The 24,332-nt window shown below is 52.9% G+C and overlaps 1 protein-coding gene across 2 annotated transcripts in view; it reads right to left on the bottom strand.

The window, feature by feature from the left end:
• EML1 (EMAP like 1) overlaps positions 1 to 24,332 on the bottom strand; it is a 184,791-nt gene that overhangs the window by 151,579 nt on the left and 8,880 nt on the right. The window contains exon 1 of one of the 2 annotated variants that reach the window (XM_060620738.3): positions 8,668 to 8,780. The exons of the other annotated variant lie outside the window; for it this stretch is intronic. The gene's annotated coding sequence lies outside the window, so the exon portion shown is untranslated. Of the gene's footprint in view, positions 1 to 8,667; positions 8,781 to 24,332 lie in introns of those variants that run through there. 2 annotated transcript variants of the gene reach the window in all.

The raw sequence follows: 24,332 nt of genomic DNA, 5'->3' as shown, positions 1-24,332 counted from the left end.
AAAAGAATGAAGAATTGGTGCAGGCTACCACATGGATAAACCTTGAAAACACTGTTAAGTGAAAGAAACCAGTTGTAAAGACCACATATTGTATGGTTCCATTTATAAGGAATTTCTAGAGTAGGAAAATCTGTAAAGGCAGAAAGTAGACAAGTAATTGCCAGGAGCTGGGGAGAAGGAGGAATGGGGAGTGATTGCCAGTGACTATCAGGTTTCTTGTAATGAAATGGGTGTAATGAAATTTCTTGGAATGATATAGTAGTGATGATTGTACAATTTTGTGACCATACTAAAAAAGTCTGAATTGTCCATTTAAAATTAAATGAAATTTTCAGAACTGAAAACCCTAGTATCTGAAATGAAAAAAATTTCACTGAGTGGACTCAGAATGAGAAGGGAAAAATAATCCATAAACTTGAAAAGGGATGAATAACAATTTTACAGTCTGAAAGAGAGAGAAGAAAAAGACAATAAAATTAACAGAGCCTCAAGGACACATAAAACAATATCAAAGTTTTAAAAGTTCCAGAGGACAGGAAGAGAACGGGCAAGAAACGTATCTGAAGAAATAATAGCTGAAAACTTCCCACACTTGAAGAAAAACAAACCATAATTTCAAGAAGCCCAGCAAATCTGAATAGGATCAGTGAAGAAAGCTATGTCTGGGGGACATCAGAATCAAACTGGTGAAAACCAGATAAAGGCAACACCTGGAAAGTAGACAGAGAAAAACCATGCATTACACACAAGGGAATCAATATTTGAATGACTGCAGACATCTTATCAAAAACCATGGAGACCAGATTACAGTGGAACAACACCTTTAAAGTGTTGAAAGGGAAAACATTATCAAGCCAGATGTCTATACACAGCAAAAGTATGCTTTGAGAATAAAGATGAAACAAAGGCATTTTATTTATTTATTTTTAATTTTAACATTTATTTATTTTTGAGACAGAGAGAGTCAGAGCATGAATGGGGGAGGGTCAGAGAGGGAGGGAGACAGAGAATCTGAAACAGGGTCCAGGCTCTGAGCTGTCAGCACAGAGCCTGACGCGGGGCTTGAACTCACAGACTGTGAGATCATGACCTGAGCCGAAGTCAGATGCTTAACTGACTGAGCCACCCAGGTGCCCTGAAATAAAGGCATTTTAAAATAAAGGAACTGCTAAAGGAGGCTCTTAAGTCTGAAGGAAAATGAAGTGGGGAAAAAACCTCAGATCTTCATGAATGAATAAATGGCATCAGAAATAGTAAATACAGGGGCGCATGGGTGGCTCAGTCAGTTAAGTATCCAACTCTTGATTTCGACTCAGGTCATGATCTCATGGTTTGTGAGATTGAGCCCTGTGTCGGGCTGGGGATTCTCTCTCTCCCTCTCTCTGCCCCTCCCTGCTCCTCTTCTGCTCTCTCTCTCTTAGTCTTTCTCTGACCCTCCCCTGCTCTCTTTCTCAAAAATAAATATTTTTTTTTAAAAAGAGAGACCCATAGTAAATATAAAGCCATGTCAATGAAAAGTAAATGGTTGGATGGCGCGCCTGGGTGGCTCAGTCGGTTGAGTGTCCGACTTCAGCTCGGGTCATGATCTCACAGTCTGTGAGTTCGAGCCCCGCGTCGGGCTCTGTGCTGACGGCTCAGAGCCTGGGGCCTGTTTCAGATTCTGTGTCTCTCTGTCTCTCTGACCCTCCCCCCGTTCATGTTCTGTCTCTCTCTGTCTCAAAAATAAACGTTAAAAAACAAATTAAAAAAAAAAAGAAAAGTAAATGGTTGGAAGAGGTGTAACATGCCAAAAGTAAGTATGATAAGGTTGGCGTGCCTCTATTAATATCATGTAAAATAGGCTTTCAGGACAGAGACTATCACTAGAGCTAAAGAGAGACACCTCCTAACAATGAAAGGGTTGATTCATCAGGAAGACATAACCATAGTAAATGTAAATGTGCCAAATAACACAGCCTCAAAACACATAAAGCAAGACTGACAGCTTTGAAGAGGAGAAAGAGGGGGTGCCTGGCTGACTCAGTTGGTGGAGCATGCAACTCTTGATCTTGGGGCTGTGAGTTTGAGGCCCGTGCTGAGTGTGGAGCTTACTTAAAAATAAAAAAAAAAAATCTTTAAAAAAAATAATAAAGGGGAGAAATAGATGATTCCATAATCATACTAGGAGATTTGAACACCCCTCTCTCAGCAATTTATAGAACAGTTAGACCATGAAAAAAATGAGTAATGACAGAGGATCCCAACACATCTTGACCTAATTGATATTTATACATATGAGTTATGATGTAAAATGTATTTCTTACTATGACTCATTTCTAAAAAAAGATTGAAAATCACTCTGCTAGGGCAAACACAGAGGACTAAATCACAGACCCCTAAAATTCAACATCTAGGGGCCCCTGGGTGGCTCAGTCGGTTAAGGGTCTGACTTCAGCTCTGGTCATGATCTCGCAGATTGTGAGTTCGAGCCCCACATCAGGCTCTATGCTGACAGCTCAGAGCCTGGAGCCTGCTTCGGATTCTGTGTCTCCTTCTCCCTCTTCCCCTCCCCCACTCGTTCCCTGTCTCTGTCGCTGGGTCAGGTGTCCTCACAGGCGACCAGGATGCCATCTGCAGAACAGGCCTTGCTGTGTGCACACTGACACACCCAGTTCCCCGAAGTCCTCAGCTCTGCTGCAAAATCCCTGCCGGGCTGACCTGCCGGGAGAGACGGTTACGGCTGCTCCTTTCTATGCTTCTCATGCAAGTTGCTGGCAAAGTGGAGTCTGCAGAGAATGGAGGACCAGAGAAGGATCTTCTGGTGGGATCCCACTCGACAGGGGCCGGGTCTGCAGCTCTTGGCTGTCTTGACTCCACATCAGAACCTCCAACCAATGCCAGCCTGGGTCACCCTAGAGCCCCAAACTGGGGACAAAAAAGACACAACCAGCACTGGGGGGGGGGGGGGGTTTCAAGCACACCTCAAAGTTTTCCCTTTCCACCAGCTGTCTGGTCCGTAGGACACGTGACCAGAGCACAGATTCTCTTCCTGCCCATTAGTCCAGTGCTGTCGTGTGTGCGGACATTCCTGGCGTGTCCACACTGCCCACCTCCGTCCTCTTCTATGCTCCAGCCACGTAGAGTTACCGGTAGCTCCTTCGAGCATAGCAGGCTGCCGTGTGCCTTTGGGTACCGCTCTTCCCGCGCCCATGAACTCTCTTCCTCCATGACAACTCTAGTCCTTGCCCTCTGGCCCAGACAGCTGCCCCATGAAACTCTCTGCCATCCCACCCCATCACACAGAATGAATCCTTCCCCTCTCTGGGTCACCTCTGCCAACAGAGAAGTTCTGAGAAGCTCACTTAACACATGGCATTGTGATCACCAGTTTCTCAACTCTAGGACACACGGTTTTGCTTTTGAAGGTTCCAGATATAAGGCTGAATTTTCTATTCAGTGTGCACCTCACATGTAGGCATGCTCCTTCCCCCCCCCCTCCCCGGGGGAAAGCTGCTGTGAAATCAAAGGCAGGTCTCAGAAGTGGGGTGACTCAGCTCCCTCCCCTGACTTGCCTCCGTGACCCCAAAAGCTTGATGCAGTCTGAGCTTTGGCAAATACTTGCTGGGTCCAAGTTTGAACTCAATGCAAGTATTTCTTGAGGGCTGCCCTAGGAAATTAGTGTGCTCTGCAAAATGGAGGGATTGGGATAACAAAGTAAAGTTCCTGTCCTTGAGAGGGTCAACACTGCGTATGTGAACAGGGTGCTCCGAAGGAACGAAGCCCACGGTGGCACCACATAAAACCACCTGCAGCAGCACCTTGACCTGGACTAAGGGGCTTTGTATTTGAGGGATTTTTTTGTGATTTTTTTTTTTTGAATGAAGTGTTACAATTTGTAAATGTCTTGCATTTTCTTTACCAATTCTACGGAGAACCCTAACCGCCATTCTGTGTCTCATTTTATAGAGAAAGGAACTAAGCCTCAGAGAAGGAAAGAGTCTTACCCAAGGTCAACAACTAGAAAGTGCCAGAACCAGCTCGAAAGTGCCAGAACCAGCTCGAAAGTACTGGAATCAGGAACAGTCACCCAGCTGTTCTCATTCCCTGACTCCTGCTCTCTCGCAGCCAGAGAAAACTCGGCTCAGTGGAACCTACCTCTTCTCTTTAAAATAGAAACCATGTAGCCCACTCTTCAGCCGAAGTCTAATCTCTGCTCTGTGAAATAAGAAGGAAACTCTGAAGTTTCTCCCTATGCCTTCTCCTCACACGGTCACCATGGCAATGGGAAAATATTATGCGGTGGAGGAATTGTGGGAATATGAATCAGCAGAACCAGCACAAGGCCCTTGGAAAACTGTGATTCCCAGTGGACACGCTTCACGTTCAGAGTAAACACTCCAACATGATAGATTGCACTTTGCCTCCTGTAGAAACTCCACGGCCAGCTCACTCCATTAGCGACAGACCCGCTGTCTCCACGCAAGCACTGGCCTCCTCCTCTCTTTATAAGAAAGGCTTTGGCCATTTGTGAGCACGATTGCTGCTTGGCAACACAGGGCTCTGGGTATCTGCTGGCTTCGCTGAATTTTAAACATTTTTTCCGTGCCAAGTGGAACAAATTATTGATGTTGATCTGGGTGGATATTTAACATCGTCCAGTGTAATTTCAATGGTGAAGAGTTCACACCCGGCTTTTAAGTCTAGGATAATGAAGCTATTAATCAAGCATTAAATAATTGTAGACGGTAATGACCGCCTCATCCGGCTGTTGCTAAGTCTCCCTGAAATTCTCAATCAATGGGTGATAAAAAAGACTGATTCAGTTCCTCTAGATAATTGCACGTAGAATTGCCATGTGATCCAGTCATTCCATTTCTGGCTGTATACTCAAAACAGTTGAAAGAAGGAGATGGAACAGATATCTGTATGCCTATGTCCATAGCAGCATTCCTTATGAGAGCCAACAGGTGGAAACAGCCCAAGTGTCCATTGACAGGCGAATGGGTAAACAAGAGATGGCATACTCATAAAAATGGAACGTTATCCAGCCTTAAAAAGTAAGGAAATGCCACAAGAACACGAATTCAAAGGGATACATGCACCCCTATGCTTACAGCAGCACTATCTACAATAACCAAATTATGGAAGCAGCCCAAGTGTCCATCGACTGAGGACCGGATAAAGAAGATGTGGTAGAGATATGCGATGGACTATTACTCAGCCAGAAGAAAGAATGAAATCTTGCCATTTGCAACGACACAGAGGGAGCTAGAATGTATAATGCTAAGTGAATTAAGTCAGTCGGCGAAAGGTAAGCACCCTATGATCTTACTCATATGTGCAATTTTTAAGAAACAAAACAAATGAGAGAAAGAAAGAAAGAAAGAAAGAAAGAAAGAAAGAAGGAAGGAAGGAAGGAAGGGGACAGAGACAAACCAAGAAACAGACTCATTACTATAGAGAAAAAACAGGTGGTTACCAAGGGTGGGGGGATGGAGTTAAGGAGGCACTTGTGATGAGCACTGAGTAATGTATAGAATTGTTGAATCTCTATATTGTACACCTGAAACTAAAATAAATACATTGGAATTAAAATAAGAAACTTTAAAAACAAAGTAAGGAAATTCTGGTACTTATAGGGAAGAATAAACCTTTCTTCCTCTAGAAGAAAAAAAAAAAAAGTAAGGAAATTCCAATTCCTGCTACAACATGGATGAAACTTGAGGACATTACGCTAAGTGAAGTCACAAAAGATAGTCACATAAACCAGTCACAAAAAGACAAATACTGTATGATTCACTACATGCTGTCCCTAGAGTCGTCAGATTCATAGAGACAGAAGGTAGAAGGTTTCCATGGGCTGGGGGAGGGGAGATACAGAGTTAACGCTCAATGAAGATAAAGCTGCTGTTTTTGCAAAATGAAGGGTTGTGGAGACGGATGGTGCTGACCCGTTGGCGGCTGCACAACAGTGGGAATGTGCTTAGGGCCCCTGAACTGTGCACTTCAAAATGGTTTGACATGGTAGATTTTCTGTTCTATGTATTTTATCACAATAAAAAAAAAAAAAAAAAAAACAGTTGAGGAGCGGGTAAGGCAGCAGCTTGGGCGTCCCCAAACACCGACACAGACCTACTGCTGCCCAAGCCAAGGGTCTGTAAGCACCTTGCGTATTTCGCAAGCACGCATACCTCTGTGGCTCTGTGTAGCCCATCCTGCTTCTTCTGCTATATACCTGGACTGGAGCACAGGCGGTGACCTCTCTCCTTCTTTCCTCCATCAGCCACCAAGCAGCACCCCGGCTGTCCCCTCTCTGCACCCGTTTCTCCTGGGAGTGTGGCTCTGGGGGATCCCACCTTACAGCTGTTCGTGGGAACTGAGCACACAGTAGGCATCAGCCATTGCTGCGTTCAACCCGATTGCCAGACCCTGACCAATGTGTTGTTAGAAGTGTTCTTATTCTTCCCAAAGGGGTCAGTTCTGGTCTACGGCCGTACCACCCTGAACGCGCCCGATCTCGGCTGATCTCGGAAGCTAAGCAGGGTCGGGCCTGGTTAGTACTTGGATGGGAGACCAAAGGGGTCAGTTCTTTCAACCAAGGGAGGGACACTCTCAATGGGGCTGTTTGTAGTATGGCTCTTTACTCTCCACACAGACACCTTCCCAACCCTAGTGGGTGTCATGGTGAATTTCATGGGTCAACAGGGCTGAGCTAAGGGATGCCCAGATTGCTGGTAAAAAGTTCTTTCTGGGTACATCTGGGAGGGTGTCTCGGGAAGTGCGTTTGAGTCTATAGCCTGAGTAAAGATGGTCCTCCCCGGGGTGGGCGGGCACCGTCCAGTCCACTGAGGGCCTGAATGGAACATAAAGCGGGAGGACGGGCAGATTTGCTCTTTGAGCGGAGACGTCATCTTCTCCTGCCCTCGGATACCTGCACCCCTGGTTCTGGAGCTTTTTGGATGCAGATCCTGGCTTATTGGCCCCAGGTTCTCAGGCCTTTGGACTGGGATTGAATTAGATTCTCCAGCTTGCAGACAGCTCCCTGGGGGACTTCTCTGCCTCCACCAGCAGGTGGGCCGATTCCTAAAAGAAATGTCCTCCTAAAGATCCCTGCCTGTATCCCACTGGTTCCGTTTGTCTGGACAACCCCGCTCTGCCATGCTGCTGGTGTCTCTTTTCTCAGGCACAGTGAAAAGCGGGCCAGGCCCCCCCTATGGCCCCACGTGGGTGTGTATTTGGGTGGCGGGGACTATTCATTAGGCAGAAGGTGCCTCTCAGCCTAGCCACCTGCTGTGGCCCTTTCTACCCGTACTCAGGTGCCTTTAGATACAGATCCCAGTGGTGTCTTTGCTAACGGGCAACACGGATGCATGTCTTAAGGTTGACATTCACAGAGATGAGGCTTCTAGCTGAACCCCCTTCCCCGCACCCCCCCCTCCGAGAGTCCCACCCCACAGGGGAGCCGGCGGCAGTGTGTGGGCCTCGGCTGGACTGCCTCACTTCAGATCTCACCTCCCCTCTTCCCCTGACACCAGGCTCCCGTTCTTCTTCCCTCCTCAGTACCCGGCTTCCCAATAGGTAGAGTGGGGGACAGCATGGCTTCCCCTGTAAGGGGCCTCACACGAGACCTGGCCCAGAGGACAGGGACAGCTGCTTTCGCTGTCCAGCTGTCTAAGGTGGACACACAGCGGTGGCAGCCCGGGCTTTGTGCTCCTTGGGGAAAGCGACCAAGAGAAAAGGCTTCTCACTGCGGGAACCAGTGAGGTTTTCTGAACAAGGCCCAACGTGGCGAGCTTAGACCCCGGGGCTTGTGTCAGGTGGGGAGGGGAGACTCCAGGTGGGGAAGACCCCCCCCTTGGCCCTAGTGGTGGCTAGGAAAGCACAGGGATAATCAGGGCTGCCCTCTGGCCCCGGCTCCTACTGTCCGTGTGACCTTGGGCGGGTCAGGGGCCTCTTTGAGTTGCTCTTCATTGTCTGTAAAAGTGCAGGACTGTGGAGAGAAGGAAGGGAAGCAGGGAGAGGGAGAGAGGGAGGGGAAGGAGGGGGAGGAGGAGGAGGGGGAGAGAGGGGGAGGAGAGCAAGAGGGGAGGGGGAGGGGCAAAAGACAGCCCTGGAGGTCTCACTGCCAAACCCTGGCTGGGTGGGATTTGGGCCGGTCTCCGGCACCCCCACTCCCCAGCTCTCTCCCGCTCAAGGATGTGTTCAAGGCCCTGAGCCGGCCTGCAGTTGTAACAAGAAGCAAAGTGCAGTCCTGATACCCAAACCCCGCCTTCCAGGGAGGGCCTCCGTGGGTCAGTGACCTCCCAGAGCCAAAGCCTCCGGCTGGCCCCGGCCTGGCCCCTCCCTCGCCCAGCAGAGTGGGTGTGGGGATGCGCACCAAGGGCCAGAAGAGGCGTTCACCCCCTCCCCCTGCCCTGAGCGGCCAGCCCCCATCCCTACCCAGGCTCGCTCTGCTGAGGCTCAGAAAGGTTAAGGAACGTGGATGGCAAAAGCTAAAAGCAATCAAAACACCGGTACAGCTTAGTGGAGAATCTAGAGAAAACTCCCAGGCACGAGAACAGTAGTGAGAACAGCCGCCAAGCTCCCTGGGTGCTCGGTGGATGCCGGACACTTTCCCAAGTGCTGCCCGTTATGAGCTCAGTTATCCCCGGACGGGCCCAGGGGTCCTCACCGCCCAGGGGTCCTCACCGCGGGCGCTCCTGTGGGTCCGCCTCCCTCAGGGTCGGAGATCCATCCTGCCGTGCGTCCTCCGTTCCTTCTTACGGCCGAGGGCCGGTCTACAGCGCGAATGCCCTGATCTGTAGATCGATTTTAATGTTGACAGACACGTGGGCGGTTTCCAGTTTGAGGCTTTCATGAACACGCTGCTGGGAACACTGTCCTTGAGTAAATACGTGCGTTCGTGTCCACTGGGGACATGGCGGGAGTAGTAGGGGTGTTTTCTCGCCCACACATCCTATGCACACTCGCCTACGTCCCGCAGGCCTGCCGGGAGTATAATTCAGCTTCGGTAGGCAATCTCTTCTCCAAAATGCTCTCACCAGGTTGCAAGTCCCCCAGCGAGGTGTGTGGGTGCCCGCTGCTCCTGCTTTTCCCCAGCCTTTGTATTTACAAACATATAATGTCTAAAATAAGTAAAGCCAGGGGCACCTGAGCGGCTCAGGCATTTCACCGTCCAACTCTTGATTTCGGCGCAGGCCATAATCTCGCAGTTCGTGGGCTCGAGCCCCGTGTCGGGCTCTGCGTTGGTAGTGAGGAACCTGCTGGGGATTCTCTCTCTCTGCCTCGCTCTCTGCCCCTCCCCCACTCTAGCTCACTCTCTCTCTTTCTTTCTCAAAATAAATAAACTTACATCAATTTATCAGTCAGCCAAGCAGAGCTAATCTACAGCCTTGGGGATCTGGACGGTGCTTGCCTTTGGGGTAGTGCCCAGAGGAGGTCTTAGGGGGACGTCAGATGCTATAACATTCTGTCTCTTGATCAGGGTACCGGTTTACACAGGTGTGTGTTCACTTTGTGAAAAGTCATTAAGCAGGGCACTTACGGCTTGCTCACTTTGCTTCATGCACACTAAGTATCAATTAAAAAAAAAAAAAAAAAGGACCCTTAGAAACAGTCCAGAGGCGCCTGGGTGGCTCAGTTGGTTAAGCGTCTGACTTTGGCTCAGGTCGTGATCTCACAGTTCGTGGGTTCGAGCCCCGTGTCGGGCTCTGTGCGGACAGCTCGGAGCCTGGAGCCCGCTTCGGATTCCGTGTCTCCCTTTCTCTCTGCCCCTCCCCAGCTCACGCTCTGTCTCTCTCTCTGCCCCCCCCCCCCACACCCAAGGGCACACACTCTCTCAAAAACAAATAAACATTAAAAAAATTATCCAGGAGCGCCTGGGTGGCTCAGTTGGTTGAGTGTCCGACTCTTGGTTACGGCTCAGGTCATGATCTTGCAGTTCGTAGGTTCGAGCTCTGGGTTCTGTGTGACAGTACAGAGCCTGCCTGGGATTCTCTCCCTCTTTCTTTGCCCCTCCTTGCTCAAGTGCTCTCTCTCTCTCTCTCTCTCTCTCTCTCTCAAAATAAACAAAACAAAACAAAAAAACCAATCCCAGGGACCCAGGTGCCATTTTTGCCCCTCTCGTCCAGACAAAGATGCCGAAGGTCCGGCTCACAACCTGATGGTGGGTCCCTTTCCTGGCCCCATCCCCACGTCTGGTCCGTCACGAAGTTCATTCTGCCTGCACGGGCTTTCTCTAAGTGGCCACCGGTTTCCATCTGCGTTACCCCCTCAGGCTGGATCTCTCCCTGCTTGTGTGTGGCTCCCCCAGGCGGGACGTTGGTCGTGCTGTGACTCTCGGGCAGAGTTTGAACCCCCGCTCTGCGTTTACCCACTGAAGCCAAGGACTGGGTGAGATACTGTTTGCTCAGTCTGAGGAGGGACGTGCGACACCAGCGTGTGGGGACCGTCTGGCCCAGAATAGGTGCCTACTTGACGAGAACAAGATTAGCACTGGCGACGGGCGGCATGCGTCTGGGGGTTGGGCGGGCTCCGATCCTGTCTTCAAGGCCCCGACGGTGAGGCGGGGCAGAAAAGCGTGTTTCCTGTTAGAGGAGGCTAGCCGTGTGGAGGAGGGACGGGTGGAGAGCTGTCTTCCATTAGTGAAATGACATAAGAATTAAATTAATAGATGCCTGAAAGTCATTTCCTTTGAACTTTTTAAAACCCTGCACAGTCAGGCCCAACATACGGGGAGGGTCCCATGTGCCACGTTCTGCAGTCGTTGAGAGCAGTGATTTTGGAGATGACGCGGCAGTGTGAGAATCGCTTATGACATAATGCTAAGGGCAAGGGACAGGAGACGCCCTCCTATGGGTGGCTTGCGAGGGCAGTTCTGCCCAAAAACATGTGGGGACGGAGGGTGGGGGGGGGAATCCCACTGCGCCAGCCCCCGGGGTTGCCAAGTGAAGGGACTGTAGGTGGTTTGTGTTTTCTTGTTCTCCACGTAATATCTTTCCGTGGAGGTTTTGTTTCTTACACACGTTCGGAAGTTTGCTTTTTCAAAAAGTGGAATGGTTCAAGCCTTGGCCTGTAGCTGTCGATCCATGAGAGCTCGCAGTGATTTGGGGGCGGCTTCCTCTGGCCTGGCTGCAGGGGAGGCTGGGGGAGGCTCGGCCGGGGCTCCACCCAGCACTGCTGGGCTGGAGACAGTGTTAGGTGAGCGTGTTCCAAACCCACAGGGCCACCTGCCAGCCGCCCACCAGGACAGGCCCTTCCCTCTCTGGCTGAGGTCTGGACTGTGATGAAAGGAAGGGTCTGAAGTGCCCACGCCTGGTAGCTGTGGATAGCTGAAAAGGAGCTAACAGTCACAGAAGGTTGTGGAGAGAGAAACGGGACCTCCCGGCCCAGAGCTGCCCTGAAGGCTGGCTGAGGTGTGACCCGCAGGAAGTGGCAGAACCTCCAGAAAGCCACAGGGAAGGTGGGCACATGTGGCAGCAGCTGGGCGAGAAGAGGGACGGATCCCGGGGCGAGGTGGGGCCCCGGGGCCACACAGACCAGGCAGAGCTCACCTTGAGCCCCGACCGCCGGGGCGTCCACGGTGTGCACTGAGCTGCATCTGGGGGGCTGAGCGTGGCTCTGGGAGGGCAGGTTCACCCCAGACACCTGTGTTGGGGGAGGCAGCACCCCCTCCTTCCCTTCCCACTACAACCTGGGTCCTACCTTGACTCTCGGCCCAGTGTTTGTTGCGTGATGCTGGGGCCACCTGGACCTGACCACACTGCAATTTGGAGGAACATGAGCCCTTGAAATCTACTACAAAGCTGTAATCATCAAGACAGTGTGGCACTGGCCCGAAAACAGACACATAGACCAATGGAACAGAATAGAGAACCCAGAATTGGACCCACAGGTGTATGGCCAACTGATCTTTGACAAAGCAGGAAAGAGCATCCAATGGAAAAAAGTCTCTTTAGCAAATGGTGCTGGGAGAACTGGGCAGCAACATGCAAAAGAATGAAACTAGACCACTTTCTTACACCAGACACAAAAATAAACTCAAAATGGATGAAAGACCCGAATGTGAGACAGGAAACCATCAAAACCCTCAAGGAGAAAGCAGGAAAAAAAACCTCTCTGACCTCAGCCGCAGCAATTTCTTACTTGACACATCTCCAAAGGCAAGGGAGTTAAAAGCAAAAATGAACTACTGGGACCTCATCAAGATAAAAAGCTTCTGCACTGCAAAGGAAACAATCAACAAAACTAAAAGGCAACCGACGGAATGGGAAAAGATATTTGCAAGTGACATATCGGATAAAGGGCTAGTATCCAAAATCTATATAAATAACTCACCAAACTCCACACCCGAAAAACAAATAATCCAGTGAAGAAATGGGCAGAAGACATGAATAGACACTTTTCCAAAGAAGACATCCGGATGGCCAACAGACACATGAAAAGACGCTCAACGTCACTCATCATCAGGGAAATACAAATCAAAGCCACACTGAGATATCACCTCACACCGGTCAGAGTGGCTAAAATGAACAACTCAGGAAACAACAGATGTTGGCAAGGATGTGGAGAAACGGGAACCCTCTTGCACTGTTGTTGGGAATGCAAACCGGTGCAGCCGCTCTGGAAAACTGTGGAGGTTCCTCAAAAAATTAAAAATAGAATTACCCCCTATGACCCAGTATTAGCGCTGCTAGGAATTCACCCAAGGGATCCCGGAGTGCTGATTCATAGGGGCACATGTACCCCAATGTTTATTTATTTATTAAAAAAAAAATTTTTTTTTTTACGTTTATTTTTGAGACAGAGAGAGACAGAGCATGAACGGGGGAGGGGCAGACAGAGAGGGAGACACAGAACTGGAAGCAGGCTCCAGACTCTGAGCCATCAGCCCAGAGCCCGACGCGGGGCTCGAACTCACGGTCTGTGAGATCGTGACCTGAGCTGAAGTCGGACGCTTAACCGACTGAGCCACCCAGGCGCCCCTGTACCCCAATGTTTATAGCAGCACTTTCAACAATAGCTAATTATGGAAAGAGCCTAAATGTCCATCAACGGATGAATGGATAAAGAAGATGTGGTTTATATATACCATGGAATACTACTTGGCAATGAGAAAGAATGAAATCTGCCCATTTGCAGCAACATGGATGGAACTGGAAGGTATTATGCTGAGTGAAATAGGTCAGTCAGGGAAGGACAGATATCATATGTTTTCACTCATATATGGATCTTGAGAAACTTAACAGACAACCATGGGGGAGGGGCAGGGAAAAAATAGTTTCAAACAGAGAGGGAGGCAAACCATAAGAGACTCTTAAATACAGAGAACAAACTGAGGGTTGATGGGGGGGTGAGGGGGAGAAGGGAAAATGGGTGATGGGAATAGAGAAGGGCGCTTGTTGGGATGAGCACTGGGTTTTGTATGGAAGCCAACTTGATGGTAAATTATATTTAAAAAAAGAAAACTGAAAAAAGTAAATAAATCTAAACAGCATGTAAATCACACGTCTTTGCCGCAGCTTTTTAGCTGCTGGGGCCTCTGTAAGGTCAGGCTATCAAGATCTATGTGCCCGAGGCACATCACCCAGGCGAGTACACGCAGCTCTGACCCCTCCGGACCCGCCAGCATTGCCATTAGAGAAGCAACAGCCTAGTAAACTCTAGATCCTTAGAAAACCAGAGTGCCGTGATTTAATGGAGCCTGAGTGGCGCCCCGCAATTTCATTGTCATGGGGAGGGAGGGCAAGCTGGAGAGGAGCCGTACAGCCAGAGCTCAGAGACCAAGCCTCCTGGGGACTAACCACTCCCCCGCCCTCCTCGGCCTCCCCCAGGAAGCCTCCCAATCGCATGCATAATTTATGAGGAGGAGCCGATGCATATTCATGAGCTCATTGCCTTCCAAGGCCAGTCACCGTCTGTGAAAAATCCTCCCGTAATGAATTATTGCCTGGGAAGCCGAGGGTTGGGCTCAAGGCAGGCCCCAGTCCCCAAAATTACTACAATCTTTACAATTCCTAAAACTTGCTTTGAAGAAAATGCTCCCAACGGTGTCTACCTTTGGTCTAATGTGGGGGAGGTGCAAACAATGAAGCCTCTACCGTGGGCACGCCTTAACCCCAAGGCTGCGCAGGTAGGGGTGCACCCGTAGCATTTCAGGGAAACTGAGGCAGGTCTCCCCTCACCCCGAGGAAAGACACCCCTGCGTGCACGGTGGGTGGGACTCTGAAGTAAACCCTCCTGAGTGTCTGTTCACATAAGATCAAGAGCCAAAACGCCCTGCTGGCTGGTCACAACCCTTTCTGGGTCTCAGTCTTCCCCATCTGTGGACTGGGTTGGTAATCCCTCATTGCATCCGCTCTGAGCCCAGAGAGAGGTCGCCCGGCACCGGCTGGTGGCTGGGTTTGAATGGTGGTGGTGTTTTCTCTTTTTTGGCCGGCCAGAAGATAACCTGCGTCTTACAGCCAGTGGATCCTAGGCTCTGACGAAACACAGGCACACTTTGTTCACAGATACCGACTTTTTACGAGTCAGAAGTCTGTGGCCATCCCGTGTCAAGCAAGCCTTATTGGTGCATTTTTCCAACGGCATTTCCTCGCTTCATGTCTCTGTGTCCCACTTTGATAATTCTCCCAATATTCCATTATCCTTTTTTTAAATGTTTATTTATTTATTTGGGGGGAGAGAGAGAACAGGTGTGTGTTTACGATTGGGGGCGGGGGCAGAGAGAGGGGGAGAGAGAGAATCAATCCCAAGCAGGCTCCACCCTGTCAGTGCAGAGCCCAACACGGGGCTCGATCTCACCGCCTGAGCCGATATCAAGAGTGGGATGCTCAACCGACTGAGCCACCCAGGCGCCTCCCAATATTTCATTATTCTTATGTTTCTTACCGTGATCTGTGCTGGGCGATCACCACTCACTGAAAGCTCGGAGGATGGCTAGCATTTTTTAGAAACAAAGTATTTTTTAATTAAGGGATGCACATAGTTTTCTCAGACATGATGCTATCGCACCCTCATACATAACAGCATAGCGTAACTGTTACTTTTATATGCCCTGGAAACCAAAAAACTCATTTGTCTTGCTGTATTGTGACATTCACGTCGTTGCAGTGGCCTGGCTCGGAACCCACGACACCTCCGCGGTGCACCTGTGCGGTAATATGCCACCGGCGCTCACAGAGATAAAGGGACGTCGCGGAGCAGAGCGGGGGCTGCACATAGCAGGTGCTTGACGACCGGGAGTCTCCAATTTCCAGTCCTGGAAAGAACGGGCCCCACGCATTCCAGTTTGCCTGGCGGAGGAATCTGTTCACAAAACCCCTTAGGTCCGCATTTTATTCCGCGCGCTTCGTGGCGTTAGAAGCGTTCAGTAAGAACCGGTCTAATTGAGACGTGGAGTGGGCGTGCGAGGGCGCCCCGGAGTTTTCCCAAACGAGTCACAACCCAGTTAAAATGTTACTCATGAAACCCAAGGCGGTGATTCAGTTCGTACTCCATCTGGCATTTCTTGCTTACAAGCAACTCACATATGACTCAACTTTCATTCTGCTTATTAAACATTAGCCGGCACACGTCCTCATCCCAATAAAAAGCCATCTTGAAAACCTCGCCACAGAGGAGCGCCTATGCCCCTGAGCGCGACTGCGCGCGCGTGTGTGTGTGTGTGTGTGTGTGTGTGCACGTGCACAGGCCCGCGCTAGGGGCAAGCTCATCCATGAGGGTCCCAGGCGGTGTGACCTGAGTGTACGGAGGGCTGGCCTTCTTGACATGTGACCTGTGCTGTCGCACAGGGCTACAGGCTTGATTTAATGTTCTGCTGTCACCACCTGGAGATTCTAGATAATTCTTGAACGGGGGCCTGCACGTTCATTTTGCAGGCCCTGCGAACTTTGTGCTCCGTCTGGGTGGACGTGAGTGCGTGTGTGTGTCTGCACATCTGTGTGGGTCCCAGAGCCCACGCGGCCCGGGGAGGCTGAGCCATAGAGACGAGGTGCACGTGCCCGTGTGGGTGCTGTGGGTGCCCGTGTGGGGACCTGCGGGTGAGGGCCGGAGCGAGTGGACATGGGGGGGTGTGGAGAATCTCGCCCAGAAGCGCCCGGGACAGGGGCCCATGAGCCACACTGGGAGCCCCAAGATGCAGATTCCCGGGGCCCGGGGAGGGCTCGGAACACACCCTTTCAGCCGGCACCCCCACCCCAGGCGGCTGTAACGACACCGGAGTCTGAGAACCCCTGGCCGTGGGTTCTGGGCACTGAAAAGTGAGGCCATGCTTCTTCAAGGAGAAGCTTAGAACATCACAGAGCTCAAGCCATCTCACCACCCACCCTATTATCTCAAGTTCAGGTTCTTAAAGGAACAGAAGCCTGCCAGGAACACCAAGGAACAGATGAGCCCCAAGGCTGCTAACCTCAGGGAACCCCGGCCAGAGGCCTCCCTCGGCTGCCTGGGCCCCCAGCCAAGCAGTGACTCATGTTGGAGCAGGACGGTGTGGCCTTGATGGCCAGCCCTCCCCTCCCACATCCCTGCATCAGCAGGGCAGGGCCAGGGGTGCTACCCCCGTGACTTCTCCAATTTATCAGCGTGGGTCACACTGTGGACCCTGCCGCTCCTGGGCACCACTCCCCTGCCCATGTTCCTGGCCTGACATCCCCCACCGAGACCCACCCTAAATCAGCAGTGATTGGCCGTGATCAGCAGCGCCACCCCCCCCCCCCTTGCCATCAGGGAATGCCGTCTCCAACAGCACAGGGAAGGGTCCTTACTGCACACTGCGGGGGTCCAGCAGGCGCTGACCCTCGGATTGTTGGCCCCTGGTGACCTCGCCCAGGATAATTCTGTTCCCAAGCTCCATTCCACTGAAAGTGGTCCCAGGGTCAACACACTGTCCCCTCGCTGAGGGCAACGATGGCTGGGAGAGGGGCTGTCGCTTGCCAGCTGGTGACCTGGGCAGGTCACTTGAGCTCTCTGAGCCTCAGTTTTCTCATCTGTGAAATAGCCCCTCCTTGTGCCAACTCTTGGCTGGGGCTTAGCTCCTGCCCCCTGCCTCCTCCCAGCAGCCCCTGCTTGACCCATAGACACACGTCAGTATCCCCACTCCGTCCCCTAGAGAGGGGCATTGAGCCTCTAATCAGCAACAGTGCAAGTTAGAATTGGGTCCCACAAGCTTTTGTGACCAGGAGAAGCTCCCTGTTTCTCAGGAGGGGAAGTGGCACCACCCTTGAGTGCTTTTTTTCTGTAGCTGCCACTGTGAAGCACCTACTATGTGCTGGGCACTCTGCAGCCCTTCTGCGGGAGCCCTTAAAACCATCACAAGAGGTGGGGGCGCCTGGGTGCTTCGGGCCCCTGGTCAGGCTTCATGCTAACAGCACGGAGCCTGTTTGGGATTCTCTCTCTCTCCTCCTCTCTCTCTGCCCCTCCCCTGCTCTCTCTCTCTCAAAGTAAATAAGCTTTTTTGAAAAATGGGGGGGTAAAAAAGAAACCATCACAAGAGATGAGGGGAGGTGTCAAAGATAAGAGATGAAGGCTCAGAGAGGTTAGGTGTCTTGCCCAAGGACACACAGCTTTGAAATCTGAGATGGAAACCCAGGGCCTTCGCAGCGACCCTGATGCACAGATACCTTGCCTCTCAGAGCAGGGCCCGGCCAGCCCAGACAAAAGCCCCTCGGGGCCTCCAGGGTCCCTCTGCTGTATGAGGCCGTATATCCCCATGCTGCCTCCCTCGGCTTCCCGACACAGCCCCGGTGGCAGGGAGCCCGGTGCCAACCCTTCTATTATTCACGCCTCCCTTCGGTTGCCAGCAGGGACCTGGCCCAGAGGTCCCAGCTTTGCCAGGAAAGATAAGGAGCCAACACCTGACTCGTCCCCTTCTGAGCTCCGTCTTGATTTCCCAAAAGAACACAAAGGCCTGTCATTCCTGGCCCTGTGCCGGAAGCTGGACCTCATTCTCATGAAAGGAAGATAAACCATTAGCAGGATTAAAACTGGTTAGATTAAAAAAAAAAAAAAAAAAAAAAGACCGGTTAGATTTACAGCTTTTCCTTGTGACCACCTGTCCCCTCCTGTAACACTGCGTGGGTTGGAGGGGCGGGTGCCTGCCATCTGCAGGGGTCTGTCGAGGGGTGGGGAGGGCAAGGGGGGCATCGGCTCCCCTGTGGGGTCCGTGGAACACTTCCCTGGGGGTCGGGGGCCAGTGCTACTAGTCCCACGTTAGAGGTGGGGAAACTGAGGCTTGCTTAGACCACTCAGCTGGTGGATGTCTTGGCCAGTGCAGGATGGCAAAGCTGACTCGTCCGTCCTCAAAACAAGACTCGTAAAAAGTGAATTCCTGTGTGCAAACCCTGCCCGCCCACACCCAGACCTCTAACTTTATAAGTGGCTCACGCAGGAATTGAAAAGAAAACAAAAAGCCGAGGCCACCAAAGGGAGCCCCGGGAGGTCAGTCTGTAGCCCCTGCACCTCACCCTTCCTCCTCCTCCAGCACGGGGAGCCCCCCACCCCAACCCCTGAGGAGGCCAGGCTGGGAGTCGAGGCGTGGCCTCACCCAGAGTTCACACGGCCACTGTTGGGGGACGCAGGGGGTGGGGGAGGCGACATTCCAGGCTGAGAAGTGCCCCTCTCCCCCTCAGACCCCGCCAAGCTGATGGTGACCGTGGCTGCCACGGGGTTAAAGGGATGTCACAAGAAGGGGTGTCTCGTGTCCCCCACCCCCAGGAGTGAGGCTTCAGACATCACCAACAGTAGCCCCTCCCCTACTTCACACATCAGGAAACTGAGGCCCAGAGAGGAAAGGGGTTTGTCCATGAGCCCCAGTGACTCAGGGCAGGGACAGGGAGGGGCTCAGCCGCGGGATGGGGGCGGCAGCCTGCAGGTGAATCCCCACAACTCCGTGCGCTAGCCGTGTGATGATCCACACCCTCTGGGCCCAGCTTTCTTGTCCAGAAAGTGGCCACACTTCGCGGTTGGGGGGACAGAGAAAACAGAGAGGGCGCCCAAAGGGCCTTAGTCCGGTCTCGACCCCAGTGCCTCCGTCATAGAGGCGGCCGGAGGAACAGCGACGAGCAGCCTCGGAGGAGTAACAAAGCTGTTTGTTGAGCACCTACTATGTGTGGTGGGCACAGAGATGAGTCAGACATACGGGTGCCGCCCTCACCACGGTCACCGTCTGATGAAGGGACACGTGGAGAGATGAGGGCCCCCGGCGGGAAAGGAGAGGGTGGAAGGCAAGGCCGGCTTTGCTAGGGATAACGAGGTGCTCTAGTACCGGGGACCACACGGTGAGAAACGGCACGGAGCCCGCAGAGAGTTCTATCTCCCGGCTGCCCTTGGGGTGTGGGGGTGGGGGCTGGCAGACCCCCCCAGGGAGGCAGTGCGTGCCGGGCCCAGGGCCTTAGATGTAGCTCTGGTGGAGAAAAATCCCCAAGAGGTCCCACCAGCTGAGGTGTCAGGGACCGGGCCGCAGGACCGAGATGGGGGCCCGGCGGGGGCGCCTCCCACAGAGGCCTCGTGCAGTTTCCTGGAGAATTTCTTCCTTCATCTGCATGTTTTAGGGTTTGTTTTCTTATTCAGGCGTCTCTATTTTTAAAAAAATCTGTGTGTAAAAAGCGTACGTATTTTTCAATGTGTGGTTTTGAAAGGTAGCAGCAGATTCCTCCTGCAGTCAGGCCCCATCGTGCTTCCTCTCCCAGCCGCCCTGCTTACTCCGGGCCGTAAATCACTTTCTTTTTCTTTCTTTTTTTTAATACTTATTTATTTGGGGGGCGGGGAGAGTGTAACTGGGGGAGGGGCAGAGAGCGGGGGACGGAGAATCTGAAGCAGGCTCTACACTGACAGGCTGACAGCACAGAGCCCGACACGGGGCTCGAACTCATGATCTGTGAGATCATGATCTGAGCCGAAGTCGGATGCTCAACTAACTGAGCCACCCAGGTGCCCCTCTGTTTTTTGGGTTTTTTTTTTTTTTTTTTAAGTTTCTTTATTTATTTTGAGAAAGAGAGAGAGAGAGAGCGCGTGTCAGCATGCACGAGCAAGGGAGGGGCAGAAGGAGAGGGAGGGAAGAGAATCCCAAGCAGATTGCATGCTGTCAGCTCAGAGCCCAATGCAGGGATCGAAGTTGTGACCCATGAGATCGTGACCTGAGCCGAGATCGAGAGTCAGATGCTTCACCGACTGAGCCACCCGGGCGCCCCCATAAATCACTTCCGTAGTGGAGGGGTGGGAAACAAAGAAGAGACAGTCGTCCTTGGCACTTGGCAAGCCGCCTTCCAGCAGCCAAAGACCGTTCGGGTTTGCGCTGTGGAGGCCCAGCAGGGACGGCCCTGAGGCAGGCACTGCTTCCCCGGGGAATGCCCCCCTCCCCGGCCCTCAGCAGGCAGCCTTGCCCCTCGGTGGGACCAGGACACTTTCTCCAGGCCTGAAGGTCTATGACCTTGATCCCCACCCTCCTGGCTCCAACCACGATGTTCAGGGAGATGCTCCGTCCTCAGTCCTGCGAGCCCGAAAGCAGAACCGTCATCAGAGGTGTTCCTGGGCATTGGGGGGACTCTTCAGCTGCCGATAAGGAGCAATATTTGGGTGGTGATGACACTTAAAAGATTGTCCGCTGATGATCTGAAATTCGGAGCTAATTGCACGCCTGTGTTCCATCTAGCAGCCCCGGTGTTGGGTACGAGACCCACATGAGTACGTGCCTGTGTGTGTTGTCGTCTCAAGACCTGACGTCTGGGAGTCCGGGGATAAGCATCTTCCTGGGTAAGGTCAAGAAATGCCTCTAGGGGGCTGTGCCTTCGGCGCTGTCTCAAGACAAAAGAACTCGAGGTCCCAGCGCGTGCGAACCAAGAGCCGGCTGCTGGCGGGGTCCATTACCACTGCCTCTGGAGGAGCTGCCCCCAGGACGCCACGCGTGATGATCCCGCACGGGCTGGCCCCAGGGCCTTGGGCTTGACGTCTCTTGTCTTCTGCTGCTCAGAACCTCTGGGAATTACCATCCCTCCTTGCTGCCACTTGCTTGTAAAACCCACGTGAGATCTCGTCCCTCCTCTGCTCCAAACCCTCCATGGCCCCCGTCTCACTCAGGGCCAAAACCAGCGTCCCCTCTCAGTCCGCGCAAGGGTCCCATGCTATCTTTCTGCCGCCTCCCCTCGGAGCTCATCTCCCACCCAAACTGACCCCGCTTGTGTTCTTTGGAAACACCAGGGACTCCCACTGCCGGGTGGTGGCACCTGCTGTCTCCTTCCGCCAGGAACAACCTTCCCCCAGATGCGCCCAGGACTCACTCTTTGGGTTCACCTCTCTTCCCTGAGTCATAGTCCTCCCTCCATCCTTTTCACCCTCATCCCCACAGTTTGGTTGTGTATTCTGTTGCTGGGGCGTCAGCCCCGCGAGGAAAGGGACCACGCCTTCTTTGCAGCTGCTCCGTACGTGTTTGCTGAAGGACTGATGGGCTGACTACTGCTGTCGCCTCTGCTCCTGTGCTGTCTGAGCAGCAGGACTCACTTGGTAATAGGAAGACCCCCCTGCAAGGCTGTCTCTAGCACACCTGAGCCTCGGCTCTTCCCCAGGCCCTGGATGGCCATGCTCTTCTGGGCCCCGGTGCCTTCCATGCGCCCTCTGGTCCGGAAGACCCTTCTCTCCCTTGTCACCTCCCATTCGTCCCTCAAGACCTGGCTTGGGATCACCTCCTCCGGGAAGCCATCCCTGTAACTCTCGAGTCCTCGCACATGGTTCACCGGCCTCTCCTTGTCCATCTGCTAATTTGTCTTTCTGTCCAGCTGTGACAGACCATCCTCTGTGCCCCCAGGACCCAGCAGTGGCCTGGCCAACAGCAGGTACTCAGGATGTGATTAGCGGTTAAGTGAGCAATTACTTACAGTTTCTTTTCTTTTCTTTTTTCATTCCCCTTCACAGACCCTAGAACTTCACCTGAAACATCTCTAGAGACACCTGCTCTAGACCAGTTGGTTTCACAGAGGGGGCAACTGAGGAAGGCGGGAGGCGGGGGAACTAATTCCTGTCCGGCATCTTCTCTGGGCTGGGCACCAGCGTCTGGGCAGGGTGACGTCTCCTCTGGCCACCCCCAGATTCTGTGAGACCCTCAGTGGCTGTCCCTTTCTGGACAGAGGTCACACCCCCGAACTGAGGCTCTGGCTTGCTAGGACTCTCAGCTTAGCCTGAGTCCTTTTGGAGACAACTGACTTGGTACCTGCATTTCATAGAAAGATTAAAAGGGTTTCTGAATCCAAAAACTTCCTTTTCTGTTTCAAAGGAAAAGCCTGGAGAGCCCAGAGAGGAGAAATCTGTGTGTGGGGGCGGGGCGGGTCTGAGACCCTCAGACTGTCTCCCTGGGTCCCCAGCCAGAGCCCTGGGAGGCCGCAAGCTTCTGGGGAATCCTGTGTCGGGGCTGAAGATACCAGGCTCTAATCACAGGATCCTTTGAAAGTTACCATTACCATATATGGGGAGGGGGTCTTTGCAGATGTAATTAAATTAAGGATCCTGAGATGGGGGAGGGGAGGACTATCCTGGATTATCCAGATGGTCCTAAATGCCAAAGTGAGAGTACTTATAAGAGAGAAGCAGACAGAGATCTGAGGCACAGAAGGGGGACCATGTGGCCCCAGAGGCAGGGATGGGAAGGATGCGGCCACAAGTCAAGGAGAACGACCCCAAGCTGGAAGAGGCCAGGGACGGACTCTCCCCCAGTGAGAACACGGCCCTGCTGACATCTGGGCTTTCACCGCAGTGAGCCTAGTGTCAGACTTTGGGCCTCCCGACCTGCGAGAAAATTAATTTCTGTTTTTTTTTTTAACGTTTATTTATTTTGAAAGAGAGAGAGTGAGCAGGAGAGGGGCAGAGAGAGAGAGAGAGAGAGAGAGAGAGGGAATCCCAAGCAGGCTCCTTGCTGCCAGCACGGAGCCCCGTGCGGGGCTTGAACTCACCAACCGTGAGATCGTGACCTGAGCCAAAATCAAGAGTCGGACGCTTAACTGACTGAGTCACCCAGGCGCCCCGCGACAATTAATTGCCTTTGTTTTACGCCCCAGGAAATGAACACACGCCACAGCCAGACGGGGCAAGAGCAGGAGGGCTTGGGGGGATAGCCGGAAGCTGCCGGGCTCACTGGGGCTGGGTACACAGCCGTCCTGTCTCAGACCGTGTGGTGCAACCTACACTCCAGAGATGCCTCGGGGTCCCAGCACGTGGTGGCCCCAGGTGACTCGGCGCAGAGAAACAGCAACAACGGTATTCAGTCCAGCAGTCATTCAACAAACATTCCCTGATGGGCGGCAGACGAGAAAGGCGTGGTCTCGCCCCCCACCCTGCCCTTGACCACATGCGCTATTTCATTCATGCTTGGCGGCCATCCTACACGGTGTCATCGGCCTCATTTTACACACGCGCAAACAAAGGCCCAGAGAGATTCTTTGGCTTGCAAAGGTAGCAGAGCTCAACAGCCCGTGTCCCTCTCTCTGACTGATTCCCCAGCCACAATCCCGTGCCTGCCTCTCGCCTGCTGCCCCGAGTGGCCCTGGGCACAGTGACAGGGCGAGCGAAGAGCCTGGCATCCCTGCCCGCTGCAGCACCCGTACCCTGCACCAGAGTCTGGGGTCCCCTGGGGGAAAGACCCACCTTTCCCAGATGATAGGCTCAACTGAACACGCAGGGCCGTCAGGGCAGGCTCCGTGCGTTTCTCCCGCTGGGCTCCAGAGAGACCATGCAAGCTTCCCTGCGGGGCAGCCCGATGAGCCTTATCTGGAGGTGGATTTGTTTTCCACTCGTGATGACCCGATCGTGTTCCCTCACCTCCTGCCCGGCTCCTGGCTCGGCTCCTGGCTCAGGTTCCAGCTACACAATCAGCCTGACCATCGGCACCTCGGCCAGGCCCCAGGCTCCCGCCCAAGCTCACGGGAGGATGCTCCTGGCCTATTTCCAGAGCTCTCCATTGACAGACGGAAGCTTGTGAGTCCAGGAAGGGCAACGTGACCAGCCTCGAGCGTAGTCAAAAGGAGGAGGCCAGATAACTTACGATAAGAACAACGTGCAGGTGTCTCTCACCAGAAACCCGAATGACGGGCCAGGCTTATCTTCCCGGAGCGTGCGGGCTGGACCCCTGCCTCATCTGCCTCTCCCCGGGGTTTGTGCGGATGCGGCCGGGTCACGTGGCCTGCCCAGCCCGGCAGCTGGGGAAGGAATCCCCCAGGGCCCGGCCAGTGTCAGCCAGCACGTTCTCTGATGAGGTCTGTCCTTTTCTAAATGGGCTTGGAATTTGCAGAAATCTCCGGATTTCCAGCTTCCTCCGAGTCCCCTCCCTCACGCCAGCCCTCAGAGGAAACACGTCTGAGCAGCCCCCCCGCGCC

This window comes from Panthera onca, chromosome B3 (assembly GCF_046562875.1).
Source record: "Panthera onca isolate mPanOnc1 chromosome B3, mPanOnc1 haplotype 2, whole genome shotgun sequence".
Taxonomy (NCBI): Eukaryota; Metazoa; Chordata; class Mammalia; order Carnivora; family Felidae; genus Panthera; species Panthera onca.
Note: the sequence above shows the minus strand (reverse complement) of the source record. Positions and strands in the feature narration are given on the sequence as shown.